At 48.6% G+C, this 15,128-nt stretch overlaps 1 protein-coding gene across 5 annotated transcripts in view; it reads left to right on the top strand.

Annotated features, from left to right (window-relative positions):
* Nucleotides 1-15,128, top strand: part of DPP6 (dipeptidyl peptidase like 6) — a 547,256-nt gene that overhangs the window by 271,663 nt on the left and 260,465 nt on the right. The window lies entirely within an intron of this gene.

Raw genomic sequence — 15,128 nt, 5'->3', positions numbered from 1 at the left:
TGGATGAGCTTGGAGGTCTCTTCTAACCTGGTTGTTTCTGTGATTTATTCTACCATCTGTGTTTGTGTTCACTTCTGTTAATATGCCATATTCATACTGGTGGGGGAAGTTGTATCACAGTATCACAGTTATCTTTAAAATAGTTTTTTTCTAAGGGGTCTGCTTGAATCCTCTAACTGTGTTGCTAAATTATTTATCTCTATCAAAGAAAATTATATTAGAGATTTTGTTTATCACTGAGATAGACAGGAGTTCATTTTTATTCGAATTCCTGGCATCCTAATGGACCAGCTGATAAAGAAGTGTTAAAATCTAGTGATAGGTAGGCTCTAAATAAATAGGAAAAGGGCCTGGGGGTCTGGGGTGAGGAAAAACTCAACCTGAGCCTGCAGTGTGAGCGCAGCCCAGACACAACCCTGTGCTGGGCTGCAGCAAGAGCAGTGTGGGCAGCAGGGCAAGGGAGGGGAATCTGCCCCTTGGCTCTGCTCTCCTCAGACCCCACCTGCAGTCCTGGGGGCAGTTCTGGAGCCCCCAGCACAAGCAGGACATGGAAGTGTTGGAGCCAGTGCAGAGGAGGCCACCAAGATGCTGAGAGGGCTGCAGCAGCTCTGCTGTGAGGACAGGCTGAGAGAGTTGGGGCTCTTCACCCTAGAGAGAGAAGGCTTTGAGGAGACCTTGGAGTGGCCTTGCAGTATCTGAAGGGGGCTACAGGAAGGCTGGGGAGGGACTATTGACAAGGTCTGGTAGTGACAGGACGAGGAGTAATGGGTTTGAACTGGCAGAGGGGAGATTGAAAGTGGATGTTAGGAAAGGGTTGTTTGCAGTGAGGGTGGTGAGACACTGGCACAGGTTGCCCAGGGAGGCTGTGGCTGCTCCCTCCCTGGAGGTGTTCAAGGTCAGGTTGGATGAGACATTGAGAGACCTGTTCTGGTGGGAGGTGTCCCTGCCACGAATGGAACTGAGGTCCCTCCCAACCTAAACCATTCTATGATTTGTTTGCCTGCTACAACTGTCACATGAGTACACAGCAATCTCAGGCTGGTAAGACAGAGCAGTGGGTCAGGGGTATGGCACTGTGCTGCCAATGCTGGCTGAACTGAGATCAGTTTGAAGAAAATACAGAGTTAAAATACCTCTTCAAGACTCCAGCTGATTGTTTGGCTGGTTTTGTAACTTTTAATCACATGCAGCCTGTCTCTGGCATCTATCAAGGGGGGAAATATTGAAAGCAGATTAATGTTTTGGAAAGCTTGTCTCCTGACTTCATTTCTGGACATAATTAAAAGCCTGATCTGTTGGCTAGAATTCTCTAATTTACTTTGACTGCTGGGAGGAGTGAAGCCACCAGGTGAAATGCTGCTGAACGATCCTGTCCATTAAAGCTCTGTACAATAGTTTCCCTTTCATCCTGAGCTCCAGTTAATGCAAGCATGAATGTGTGTACTTTCCTCATTGGTCTGCTGTGCCTTCTCCTCATAGTAATCCTTCCACAGAAACATTTAGGCTGGAAAAGCCCCCCAGAGCAGCTGTTGTTTGTTCTGATATCTCCAAACTGCAGCACAGAATCACAGAATTAACCAGGCTGGAAAAGATCTCTTAGATAATCAAGTCCAACCTGTCACCTAACACCTTCTAATTAACTAAACCGTGGCACTCAGTGTCTCATCCAGGCTCCTTTTAAACACCTCTGGGGATGGTGACTCCACCACCTCCCTGGGCAGCCCATTCCAATGCCAATCACTCTTGCTGTGATGACCTTCCTAAGGTCCAGCCTAAACCTGCCCTGGTGCAGTTTGAGTCTGTGTCCTCTTTTTCTATTGCTGGATACCTGGCAGCAGAGCCCAACCCCACCTGGTTGTTCAGCCTGCAGCAGAGGAGGCTCAGGGCAGAGCTCACTGCTGTCTGCAGCTACCTGAAAGGAGGCTGTAGCCAGGTGGGGTTGGGCTCTGCTGCCAGGCAAGCAGCCACCAATAGAACAAGGGGACACAGCCTCAATCTGTGCCAGGGGAGGTCTAGGCTGGATGTGAGGAGGAAGTCGTTGTCAGAGAGAGTGATTGGCATTGGAATGGGCTGCCCAGGGAGGTGGAGTTGCTGTGCCTGGAGGTGTTCAAGAGAAGACTGGCTGAGGCACTTAGTGCCATGGTCTGTTTGACTGGATAGGGCTGGATGCTAAGTTGGGCTGGATGATCTTTGAGGTCTCTTCCAACCTGGCTGATTCTATGAGTCTATGATTCTATATTACTTGATTTTTATTGCTAGCCAGCTTCTGTTTCCACCCTTGTAGCTCAAGCCTCTGAATGCCCTGTTCTGCAGCCACTTCCCACCCCAGCAGAAGTCTTGATCTATAGAGGAGAGCAGTAGAAATGAAGGCTGCTGGTTCCATGAATAAATAGAAGCCCTAAGCTGTGTTATTCTCCTTGGGAAATATGTCCAGAAGACTGCCTTTGAGTAATATTCACAGTAAAAGGCTGATAGTGTTCTCAAGTGTGATGAAAGCTGCCCCTTCTTGCTTTAAAAGGTCTGATTTGCTCAGCAGAGCATGCCATGATGGATGTTGCAGCTTTTTTCCTGTGTGAGTTCATGTATGAAGGTGAGGCTTTAGTTGCAGATATTTCACAGGTTGAGCTGGGCAATGACCTATTGTTTAGAGCAAAGCCTGACCTTAGCACATGGTACTGATGTGATATTGCCTCCTACTGCAGACATTTAGCTGATGGGTTTGAAGTCCTTCTGTATTTCTTGTATCTAGTCCAAAGGTTGGGGTGACAGAAGGTTTTGCTGACAAAAGGGATGTGTTTCACTGGGACAGAGTTGCAGCCCAGCCTTGGTCTGCAGGCTGTCAGCAGTCTGGAGTCAGCAGGGAGAGTTGCCCGGCCCTGGCTCACAGGTGTACCCTGCACCATAAATGCCAGGCTCAGTGTAAAGAGGGAAGCTTGCTGACTGTAGGATGGCCTCCTGCTCTTGCCTTCCATTTACCATGATTACTGTACAGATGCTGCTCTGGGTAGAGCTGTGCATGTTTGGTGTTGCCATTGCTATTAGTTTGTCTGGTTCATTGAATTAGTCTGGAGGTGAGGAAGCTGAGAGAAGACCTCATTGTCTGCTACAGGTACCTGAAAGGAGGTTGTAGTGAGGTGAGAGTCAGTCTCTGCCTTACCAGGTAGTAGAAGAAGAGGAAATAGCTGGAAATTGTGCCAGAGGAGGTTTAGGTTAGATGGTAGGGAAAGTTTATTTACTGAAAGAGTGATCAGGCATCGGAATAGGTTGCTCTGGAGTCACTGTCCCTGGAGATGTTCAAGAAACACATGGACATGTCAGACTGCTTGGAAACAGGGCATTATTTCTCTATTATATGTCATTACTGCAGAACATAGTGCACTGGAAATGTCACAGATACCATATCAGACAATAATTTGGTGCAAGCCATGGCACTGGAGGCAAACTCACTTGTGAGTGCTATGGAAAGGAAGCGTTTGTTGGCTGGGGCTGCGTGGGGGGAGGTAGGATCAACTGCATCACAGTGAGCAGCTGTCTAATGTTTTGGGGAAGCTGTAACATATTTGATTCATGTTTGCCAAGCCCAGTGAGTGAAGCCCTGCAAACTGTAGTGGGATGATCTCAAAGTCATACTGAGCTACTCTCTTATGCAGAGGTCCTTGGTCTCTTCGTGAGTGTTGCTCATGGCTCTTGAGACCCTATGGCAGCAGGTAGACACCCAGAGCAAGTACATGTGCCCATATAGCTGCTGCTTACTGTGACTGCTTCACCCTTCCTGTGCCTCCAAGGAACAAACATTTCAGATGGAAAGACACAGGGTGTAGCCTTGAACCCTGTCAAGAGACTTTTAGTGCTCCCAGTACGTTTTGGACATCCTATCACTGCTGCTGCTTTCTTGCCGCTGGCAGTTGCAGCCTTTTAAAACCTTCTTCTTGCTTCCAGTATGGACAGGTGGGGGCAAAGTTGAGGCACTCTTTGTCATTCCAAGCAGAGATATGAGGTCTTTCACACCTTCCCTGCTTGCAGCACATCGGGTGCTGTGCAAACTGTCCTCGTTCCAGCTCTGCCTGAGTGCCCGAGGTGGCGTTGCTGAATGCCTGCTATATCTCTGTAATTAATGAACATTATCAATGCTAAGTAAAGGGTGGCTTATCACCTTGTAGATGTCTTCTGCTGTGCTCAGAGCCCTACTCTTCTCCAGAAGGTTACAGTAAAATGTATAGGTCTTCTGCATCAATTCCCTTGTCTTACAAGCAGGTCAAATAAATGGATGGGAGCAGGACCTTGCTGCTCCAGTGCTTGAATTCCTTATGCTGAAGTTTGCATTTGGACAGCTGTGTATCGTGTACATGTGCACATCATGCACTTCCTTTGCTGTGTCCTCTGGTTTCAAGTGAGCTAGGAATCCAGTTTGGTGCAGTAGGGTTTTCCACTTGGCCCATTTTCCACGGGCAGTGCTTCACTAAAGGGCATACAGGGAAGTTGATAACAAGTTTTAGCTGTCCTCTTCGTGTATGTCTACCATGGAAGACCTTCAGTCCACAAAGGTGAATGCTGAGCAGGGGGAGAATGAGTGAAGGGACGTGCCCAAGTGTTGCTTTCTTCCTCTCCTTACACCTTCAAAGACTTGAGTACAGGGACATGGAGACCTTCTGAGTTTGCCTTCTCCAAAACTAAATACATGAAGCAGACAGGAGGCACTTTGGATCCCCTTGTGCCTCTTTTTAGAGAAGGCAAGCATCTGCAGTGCTTTCACTGTTCAGGCTACCAAAAAGGCTCTTTTAGGCTGGTGGAAAAGCTCATCTTCCACTCAGCTAGCAGGAATGGATCAACATGGTCACCTTAACAGATTTAATCTCAAGAGATCTAGAAAACCTTGAGCCAAACCACACCAGTATAGGAGCACTTGAGGCCACCACAGCCCCCTGTGTAATGGAGGGCAATGACCACCACAAGCCATCCCCCTCCAGTGAACGTTTTGGGGTGGTAGTACACACCAGTGAAAACACTACTGCAGCTGCCAGAGCTGACACCTTTGCCCATCTTGGTAGTGCTTGGGAGCACTTGTGAGATGTTTCCATGAGGCTGCCATGGTGTTCAGTGCGGGTGCTCACTGGGCTCTCACACCCTTTGCTGCAGGTGGTAGCAGTACCAAGGAGATCCTCTCCATTGTGTTAAGCTGGGCTCAGTCCTGACCAGCCTACAGGATCCAATGCAGAGGTTTTACATTCTTAGATTGAGGACATTCAGCCTTTATTCCTGCATCACTTGTGAGACCTCCTCAGTTGTCATTGGTATACCTGCCACCTAAATATGACATCTTCATGATGAATTTATGTTGTGTTCATCTACCTGCCTTAAAAGTGTCAGCATTTTGTATAGCTTCACTACTGAAAAGTGTACAGATCATGTTATAAATTCAAGGATGTTGCTGTTGTTAAATCTGATCTCAATGTAAATGAAAAATAACCACCACTGCTAAGAAAAGTGTACTTCATAAAACAAATGCTCTAAAAATCCACTTGCTCCAGCTGTGGCTTTTATGTGCAAGGATCTCTCAGGCAATTGTATGTGCTTACAGAAGAAGTCTTTCACAACATTTACATTTAAACCAGTCATCATCTTATATGCAGATCATTTACTCGTCCTATAAATCACTGTTACAGCTGAAAATGAAGATGAGGCTCTCCCTTTTCCAAGCAGTAGGCTGCTTAATAGCCTAATATGTTTGCAGCTGTTTTGAAGGTGGGAATTCTCTGTTTAACATTAATTTGAGGGGGTTATTTTGTTAGCTTTGTTTTCTTGTTAGGGGTGGCCTCTTATATTTTCTGTCCTAGATATTTGACTTTTACAAAGTGGATATTGTGGATAATTTCTGAAACTTACATTTAAGTAAAGGAGAAAGGAGGAGAGAAATAAATCCTAAAGCAACAGTCAGAAAGACCAAATACGGAGTCATTGGAATGGGCTGCCCAGGGAGGTGGTGGAGTCGCCGTGCCTGGAGGTGTTCAAGAACAGACTGGATGAGGCACTTAGTGCCATGGTCTGGTTGATTGGCCAGGGCTGGGTGCTAGGTTTGCCTGGATGATGTTGGAGATCTCTTCCAACCTGGTTGATTCTATGATTCTGTGATTAATGAGGAAGATATTCAGCTGCTACTCAGCGATAACCAGCAGTGTGCCCAGGTGGGCAAAAGAGCCAGTGGCATCCTGGCCTGCATCAGGAATGGTGTGGCCAGCAGGAGCAGGGAGGTCATTCTGCCCCTGTACTCTGCACTGGTTAGACCACACCTTGAGTACTGTGTTCAGTTCTGGGCCCCCCAGTTTAGGAGGGACATTGAGATGCTTGAGCGTGTCCAGAGAAGGGCGACGAGGCTGGGGAGAGGCCTTGAGCACAGCCCTACGAGGAGAGGCTGAGGGAGCTGGGATAGGCTTGAGGTGAGGAGAAAGTTCTTCACTGAGAGAGTCATTGGGCACTGGAATGGGCTGCCCGGGGAGGTGGTGGAGTCGCCGTCCCTGGGGCAGTTCAAGGCAAGGTTGGACGTGGCACTTGGTGCCATGGTCTAGTCTTGAGCTCTGTGGTAAAGGGTTGGACTTGATGATCTGTGAGGTCTCTTCCAACCCTGATGATACTGTGATACTGTGATAACCAGAGAGGCAGGGGGAAATACGTCAGTGACTCCTGAGATTGAGGGAAGCAGAAGTACTAAGCCAGACTGTGAGGAGGCAAACTTTGCAAAAGCAATTTGGAGACAATTCACAGCTGGCAGTGAAGCTGAGGCCTCAGAAGTCTCTCTTGCACAGATAAACAAGCAAGAAAGAGGCATCTGTTGCATTGCAGCTGCCAAGGTTACACCGGCAGGAACAGGCAGAGGCTGGGGAAAAATGCCAGCGGTATGGTCCACGTTCCTTGTGGAGCAAGCACAGCGCCAAACAACAATGGCACTGCTAATCATGTGCCTTTCAGGCTAGAATGATCTGTTAAAATATATATTTACTGACTGAAAAGAAAGGATCAGAGTGGATCAAATGTAGTGTTTTGGAAAAAAAAAATGTAATCCACTTAAATAGGAAAGGCTTTATTAGCATACACACTCGATCTTTAGGATAAGCAAACCAAAGTGGATGCATAATCCAGAAGTGAGAAGGGCACAAGTACCTCCTGTGTTCCCCAGAGTCATGCTCCAATTTAGGCAGGGAAGTGCTATGCAAAGCAGCTGTAGCCATGCATGAGCAAGCAGACTTCTTCACAGCTTGCAGCCCACTGTTGTCTTACTTGTTTACCGTGAACCGTGGGGTCCTGGAGCTTGGCGCAACAGTAAGAAACATTGCTGCAGTGAGCAGAGGGCTTGAAATATAACTCTTAAAATCACTTTGAACCACTTTCTCATGCTTGAGGTGTGAAATAAATAGATAAAACCCCAACTTCCTCCTAGCATCCAGCCTAGACCTCCCCTGGCACAGCTTGAGAGTGTCTCCCCTTCTGTTGCTGGTTGCCTGGTAGAAAAGAGCAACCCCACCTGGCTGCAGCCTCTTTTCAGGGCACTGTAGACAGCAATGAGCTCTGCCCTGAGCCTCCTCTTCTGCAGGCTGCACACCCCCAGCTCCCTCAGCCTGTCCTCATAGGGTTTGTGTTCACCCAACTCCCTCACCCTCTCCTCATAAGGTTTGTGTTCCAGGTCTTTCACCAACTCAGTTGCCCTTCTCTGGACACATTCCAGCATCTCCAGCAACTGGAACACTTTCCAGCACCTTAGTGAGGCTTGGGTAATGCACAAATAGCAGCAACACCATGGGGTTGTTGGACAGAGCTCCAGGTTGTTCTGCAGTGCCCCTATCTCTGCATCTCCTGCTGCACACCCCTGCTGTCCCAGAGAGTAGGAGTTCTCATGCCTGTAGAGCATTTTGAAGTGTATCCCCTGTAGGAACAGATAGTAGTGCAAACAACTAATTAATGGCATTGACTAAATAAAGTGGGTTTGATCTGTTAAATGAAAATATCACACCAAATTGCTTTCCTAATGAACTTGGTCATAGGCAATGGAAATGTGATTTATTTGCTTTTCCATCTGTATCTATATTCATAATCTATTATTGCCTCTAGAGTGTTCACAGAACCTTTGAAATACAGAAAATCATCTGAGTGGAACCCTAAGCCAATGAGGTCCCCAGTAGAGGTTCTGAGTCATTCATCTGGACTTAGGAGACTCCTCTGGGGCTGATCTGTGGTAGCACTAATGTGGTGGCCACAGCCAGGCAGGGGCAACAGTTCTGAGGGTGGTGCAAGATCAAGTCAGTTACTACATTCCCTAAAAGGTTTTTCCCCCTTTTGTAATACAGTTGTTTTAGGGATGCTGTTGGACAAGCTGAGAAGTCTTGCCAAAGACAGGAATTAATTTGAAGCGAGCTGAAGTGGTTTTGTGATCTCCTAAGAGGAAGGAGAAGGTTGAAAAGCAGTGCTGGGAGCGGTGTATAAGCAGTGGAGATGCTCTGCAGGCTTTGTAGAAGCCAGGCTGACGTCAGCTGATCTCCCACCCGAGTGTTCCCAATTCCAACTGGGGACATTGCTGTGCAGCAGTGTGATATTATTGTTGTCACATTCTTGGAAAGGGGCAGGGCACAAACTGTGCTTTCAGAACAAAGCAAAATGAAATTCTCCCTCTCCAGAGCTCATTCAGATGAGCATACAACAGGGATCTGTAGGATGAACAGCCACTATGTCTGGCTGCTTTTTCAGCATCAAAACTCATAAACTCCTAAAGAGAGAGGTTTTAACCATGCAGCCCTCACAGTCCTACAGCCCTCTGTTCTTTTCTGACCTCCCCTATATCAGAGGCAGGATCTGCAGTGGAGGAACACAGGTTCCTCTTGCTCACTGTGCATGTGCCATAGAGGCCTAGAGAGAAGAGATGCTGTGCAATTACTTTCTGAGTGGGTAAGATGTTGGCACTGGAAGAGTGAATGAGTCACCAGCACACCTTGACACCTCTGTAGGACAATGTTGGTGCCATGAACAGCCTGCTTTGTATAGACCCTTCCCTCGTGTTTCCCTCTGAATTTCTCTAGGAAGTATGGAATGGTGGGGAAATAAGGTAGCTGCAAGTGTATTAAATCTGAGTTGGGGATTGAATGGATTTATCTTTTTGGGAGTATGTCCCCAGCCTTAGAAAAGCACGGGTTAGGCAGACCCTCTTCTGAGATGGCTGCTGCAGGAGCTGTCAGCCTTGAGGCCCCACCCTGGAAGGGCAACACCAGTGCATAGTGCACTCTGGTCCTCTTGCATCCTATCGAGCTGTTAGGACCCAAGCATCACTCACCTTTCAAATGACTGAATGCTGAAAGCCATGGCTTTCATTTTTACAGGCTCCTCTCACCTGCCTTAGAGTGGATGTCTCTGTTGGTAGACTGTTCCTTTTCCTGAGTTACCTTACTAACATGGACTACCTACACAACAATGTATCCTAAAACAGAAGGTAGCCCTTGGAACTCTCTCTTTGTAACTGTGATGCTTTCAGAGTTACCTGCCTCCCCCCTCTTATGAAATCACCCAGACTAGACTCAGCCAGCTGGAAGTTAAGGAATGAAGCTTTACACTCACAGCTTAGCACAATAGATAAGTAGAGAGTTACAATATATACAGCTACATACAGCAATATACAAGTTAAAGGTAATACAGAAACACAGCAGCCCTCCCAGAAACCAGAGTCCCCAGGAGGGGCTCCCGACCACCCTTCCGCCTTCTTTCCACCCCTCTGCCTTACCCTAGAGTCTGCTTTACATGCAGGGTGAGTTGGGAGGATCAGCAAGGGTGGGTAGAAGCAGAAGGATTAGTTACACAGATCCAAGCAGAAGGGCAGCACACACTCCAAGAGACAGAGACGCACACTCTGTCTTCTCTATGTTCGTGTTCTTGCTTTTATCCATCTCAGCAAGCCTAGGAGTGCAGCAGCCATCAGCATTGTTTCCTTTTCACAGCTAATTTTTCTCATTAAAATATTGCAGTTAGCCTCAAACCAGCAGGGTAACTCACCTGTGAGGAGGGTTTCCCTGTTGTCACAGCTTGGCAGAGGCGGCGCTTGCCTGCGCCGTGTCTCATCCCCACGCTGACAGCAAACCAGCCCAACCGATGGGAGCTGTAGTGAGTGTGAGGCTCAGAGGGACTGGCTGTACCAAAGCAGACCATGTGGCGTGTTCTGCCAGAGGGAGCACATAACTGCACCCCAGGTGCTAATGGTTAGACCCACTGAAAATGTCAGATAAGTAGCTCTCCGTGGGATCTGGTCTTTATCTGGAGAGAGGTGAACATTAGCAGGCTGTGCAAAGGCAAAGTTAATCAAGTAGAATTAATTTCTACCCTCTCTGCCCACTGGCTTTGACTTCTTCATGTTGGATTCCCCCTAATAAAGGTGAATAAACAGCCCAATGTAGTACAGCCAGAACCCCAGCTGGCAAAGAAGCAGAAGGGTTCTGCATCCAGTGTCTACCTGCTGCTGCTGTAGGCTTTTTATTCTCACTGCTCAGTCTATACTCTCTTGAGCAGATGTGTGCAGCTGGAGGGCTCCTTGTGAGCACAGGCTGCTGTTGGATCTGGCCTCTGCAGCATGCAGGAGGTGGAAATGCTCTCCACTGATTCCTGGGAGCCCATAGCTGCTGCCCACTGCATCTACAGACAGCAGAGATCTCTGTCTACATAGAGAAAGAGAATCAAGAGCAATCTTGGTAAACTGCTCTGCTTAAAAATGTTTGGAAGCAATAACAAACTGCTGCTTTCCCCAGCACATGAGAGTTCTTGTGCTTTAGCCCCCTGGATTTGATAGGCCTTCATGGCAATGAGTCCTGAAGGTTCTAGTTCACCTTGTCCCCCAAAGCTTTGTGGTGGTGGTTAGAGATGCTCTCCAAGAATGCCACAGTCTGCTTTGAGAATGTTCCCAGAACACAATCCTGTTCCTACCAGGCTCTGGAAAATGAAGCACTTCCCTTCTAAGAGGAAGTGCTCTAGGATATGTGTGACTAATTTGTTAGGAGGTAATTAAACATTATCTGTCCAAGTGAAGCACTGCATGGTTTAGTTGAAACAAGCACTCTGAGTGAAGATGACTTGAGAAGCTAGGAACAGTTCCTTTCAGCTGTTGCCAGTTCCTCTCCTGATGGGAGGAAAATGTCTGCCTGTCCTGCCATGATGCTCAGGGAACTAATTGGTGTCAAGTGTGGGGATGCCATTCACGTGGCTGTAGCTGGCATGCTGAACATGCATCCTGGTTAACAGGGAGAGCTGTCTGTACTCGTAGCAATACTCGTCAGCTGCTCCAGTGGTGGCATGGCTGAACAGAGGATAGTTGTGATGGGAGCACAGTTTGTGTGGCAGGGCAAAGGCCTGAAATGCCCTGCACACAGCCTGAGCAGCCAGAGGAAACAAACATGCTTGAAATTATGAGTGACAGGGGATGCATTTTCAAACCTGGCAGAGAGGAGCAATGTGCTGCCTGTATCTCTGTGATCAGCTGAGATGGGTGGGAAGGTCGTATTCCCAGGGTCCTTATCTGCCAGTGCCCCCTGCAATGTCCTCAGTGATGCTCTCTGTGTTAAGTCCTTCTGCCTGGGCAGCTGCTGGGGTTGGCAGATACTTATTCATTTCCCATGATAGGGATATATTAATCTTTCATAAGTGATGACTCAGCCAAGAAATCAAGTTGGTACCCTAGCATAGCAAGAGTTCAGGATGGATGGTCTCAGCCCTGCTCATATGGGAGCAGATTATTCTGTGCCTGTTAGTAATGAGTATTTCTGAATGGCAACAGCCACTGTTCTGAATGGCAATGGCCTCTGGCACCAATTTGGGGGGTGTTTGGGAACCTCTGAGCCCCTTGTATCAAGGAAGGATGAAGGTTGAGAGCTGGAGGACATGGCTGTCCTCTGCTTCCACATCCTACTGGCAGTGAGCTGCAGCTCGTGGCCATCTGATGGGCTGAAGCCCTTGCACAGGAAAGGAGTGTCAGAGAGATACTGCTGGGTATCTCAGTGGCATCAGGGTGCCTGTGCCAAAGCACAAGGAGGTGCAGCAAGAACAGTCAGCATCATGATTCACCTTGTAATGAAGCTGAGCCATGAGCATTTGCAATTGACTTCTTGTGTCCAGCAACATGCTTCTTGGAAGACTACATTGTGAGGAAGAGCAGGGTCTATTTCCAGAGCTAGTAAAAACTGTGTCTTGTTTACTGTGAAACAGTTGAATGCACATGGGGAGGGCATGCAAGTGTAGTCAGAGAGGTACAAATGCATTTATTTTCACGAACAATTCAGTTAAGTTCAGTGACTGAGGGGTCAAGACACAGTGGATAGGATAGACACAGTGAGAGGGATCAACTTAGAATCAACCAGGTTGGAAGAGACATCCAAGCTCATCCAGTCCAATCTAACACCCAGCCCTATCCAGTCAAATAGACCATGGCACTAAGTGCCTCATCCAGGCTTTGCTTCAACACCTCCACGAAGTGAAAAAAAAACAAGAAAACCCACAAACAAACAAACAAACAAAAATAGGAAACCACCAAAGCCAAACAAAGCAACTAAAAAAAAACCCCAAACCACCAAACCCAAAACCCCAAGACAACAAATGAAACACACACACGAAACACACACACAGTAAACCCCAGAAAAAAAACCTCCACTAAACCCCACCAAAACCAACACACAAAACCCCACCAAAATCAGACAGAGTTTTGTTTCATTTGAATTCCTCTTGGAAAGCAAAGCAGCAGCAGTGTGGAGCAAAGCAAGCCCTCATTACTACCCACAACAGGTAGAAACTGAGAGCAAGCCAATTGGAGAATTCAGACTGCTCCACTTCTGTGAGACCTTGAGAACAACTCTGTTCTGATGGCTGGGGAGGAAATGTATGAGCAAGGGTAATGTCACTATGAACACACACAAAATATTGTGGCTAAAACTGTTGGAATTAGAGATGAAACTGCAGGGTAAGCTAGGGCTGTATCATAGTATAACCCAGCAAGAAGTTGACACAGGCTGTTAGATTTAAATGTTAATTACTGTTTCTGCCATTCACTTGCTTTTAATGACCTCTTTCCTGACTCCTGGCACCTGGGACAAGGCAAGGTTGCCCAGTTTTCTGCCAGCACAATTTCAGAGAATCATAGAATAGACCAGGTTGGAAGAGACCTCCAAGCTCATCCAGCCCAACCTAGCACCCAGCCCTATCCAGTCAACCAGACCATGGCACTAAGTGACCCATCCAGGCTTTTCTTGAACACCTCCAGGCACAGCAACTCCACCACCTCCCTGGGCAGCCCATTCCAATGCCAATCACTCTCTCTGCCAACAACTTCCTCCTCACATCCAGCCTAGACCTGCCCTGGCACAACTTGAGACTGTGTCCCCTTGTTCTGTGAAGGTGCTGCAGAGCTGTGTGATGCTACCTGCTTCCTCCCTCACACGCTCCTGGGATCTCTGCTGAGTCTGCAGGCAGCCAGCTACAGAAAGGGAACATCAGAGCCTTTATTTGACAACAAAGTGATTATGCCCCATTTGAGCCTCTATTTTACAGCACAGATTTATTACACAAGACCAGGTTCACACAACTGCTACAGGCAACACCTCCTTATAGCTGGGATAATGTTATCCTTGGTTCAGGAACAGCTCAACAGCAGGTTGAGTTTTCACAGACTCTGTTTGCAGCCACCACTCAGACCTCCTAAGCCTTTCTGCATTTTTGCCATTACATATCCCATCAGTTCATGGAAACTGTGACTTAAAAGATCTTCAAGACTTTGAGTGCTGTGCCCAGTTCTGGGCTCCTCAATTCAAGAGAGATGTTGAGGTGCTGGAAGGTGTCCAGAGAAGGGCAACAAAGGCTGGTGAGGGGCCTGGAGCACAGCCCTGTGAGGAGAGGCTGAGGAAGCTGGGGGTGTGCAGCCTGCAGCAGAGGAGGCTCAGGGCAGAGCTCATTGCTGTCTGCAGCTCCCTGAAGGGAGGCTGTAGCCAGGTGGGGTTGGGCTCTTCTGCCAGGCAATCAGCAACAGAAGAAGGGGACACAGTCTCAAGTTGTGCCAGGGGAGGTCTAGGCTGGATGTGAGGAGGAAGTTGTTGGCAGAGAGAGTGATTGGCATTGGAATGGGCTGCCCAGGGAGGTGGTGGAGTTGCTGTGCCTGGAGGTGTTCAAGAAAAGCCTGGCTGGGGCACTTAGTGCCAAGGTCTGGTTGATTGACTAGGGCTGGGTGCTAGGTTGGCCTGGCTGATCCTGGAGGTCTCTTCCAGCCTGCTTGATTCTATTCTATCCTATCCTATCCTAACCCAGACAAGCTTTGGGCCCAATCCAGCCCAGTATGTTAGGTGCACTGGGAAGCAGCTGAGGAGGGGGAAAGCATCAACGTGGCAGCTTTGTGCTGCCTGATGTTGAGGTGAGCCAGGGCTTGCATCAGTTCTGAGCAAACTGAGCTCCCTTCGTGCTGCTCTAAGTTTTGCCTGACTATGTGAGGTCTCCCGAGGGTTACTGGAGAGTGGTGCTTGCTTTATGCCTCGCACTCAGACACACTCCATGCTCCCCAGTCCTGGCAGCAGGGTGGGTGAGAGGGCTAGGAGGGCTCGTTTGACAGCTCTGCTGTGTTTGAGAGGTCTCCACTGCGGCGGGGAGTCTACTGGGAGTGAACTACAGCAGAGTGGGGCAGGCAGCACACACTGCTATGTCACCTCCAGCGTGGCAGCTGCAAGTGTGCAGGAGGCAGCCACGATTCCAGACATGCAAAGTGGTCTCTGTCACATCAGGGACGTGGAGAGAGCTGGGGGAGGCTGGAGGCTTGCCTTACCCCAGTGAACGTGCCACCCTTTGCAGTGAGGCAAGCGGCTCCCTGGGGAGCATCAATGCTCTCCTTGTCCCATCGGTGGGAACCGGCTTCCCTGGCATTGCACACTGCAGCCTCCAAACCCGCCCTGGCACAGCCTTCCTTCGTAGCCGGGGACCGCCAGGGCATGGAAAGCTCCGCAGGCTGGGAGGCGACACACGCCCGTCTGCCAGAAACTCGCCCTCCGCGGGGCTGCCTTGGCTGGCGTGGCAGGAGCGCAGGGCTCCATTCGGGAGCCGTCCGCGCTGCGGCCCCTCACCCGGCTGCGGGAGGGGAG

The sequence above is a fragment of the Pogoniulus pusillus genome, chromosome 23 (assembly GCF_015220805.1).
Source record: "Pogoniulus pusillus isolate bPogPus1 chromosome 23, bPogPus1.pri, whole genome shotgun sequence".
In the NCBI taxonomy this organism is placed as follows: domain Eukaryota; kingdom Metazoa; phylum Chordata; class Aves; order Piciformes; family Lybiidae; genus Pogoniulus; species Pogoniulus pusillus.
This window is presented reverse-complemented; position numbering and strand designations above follow the sequence as displayed.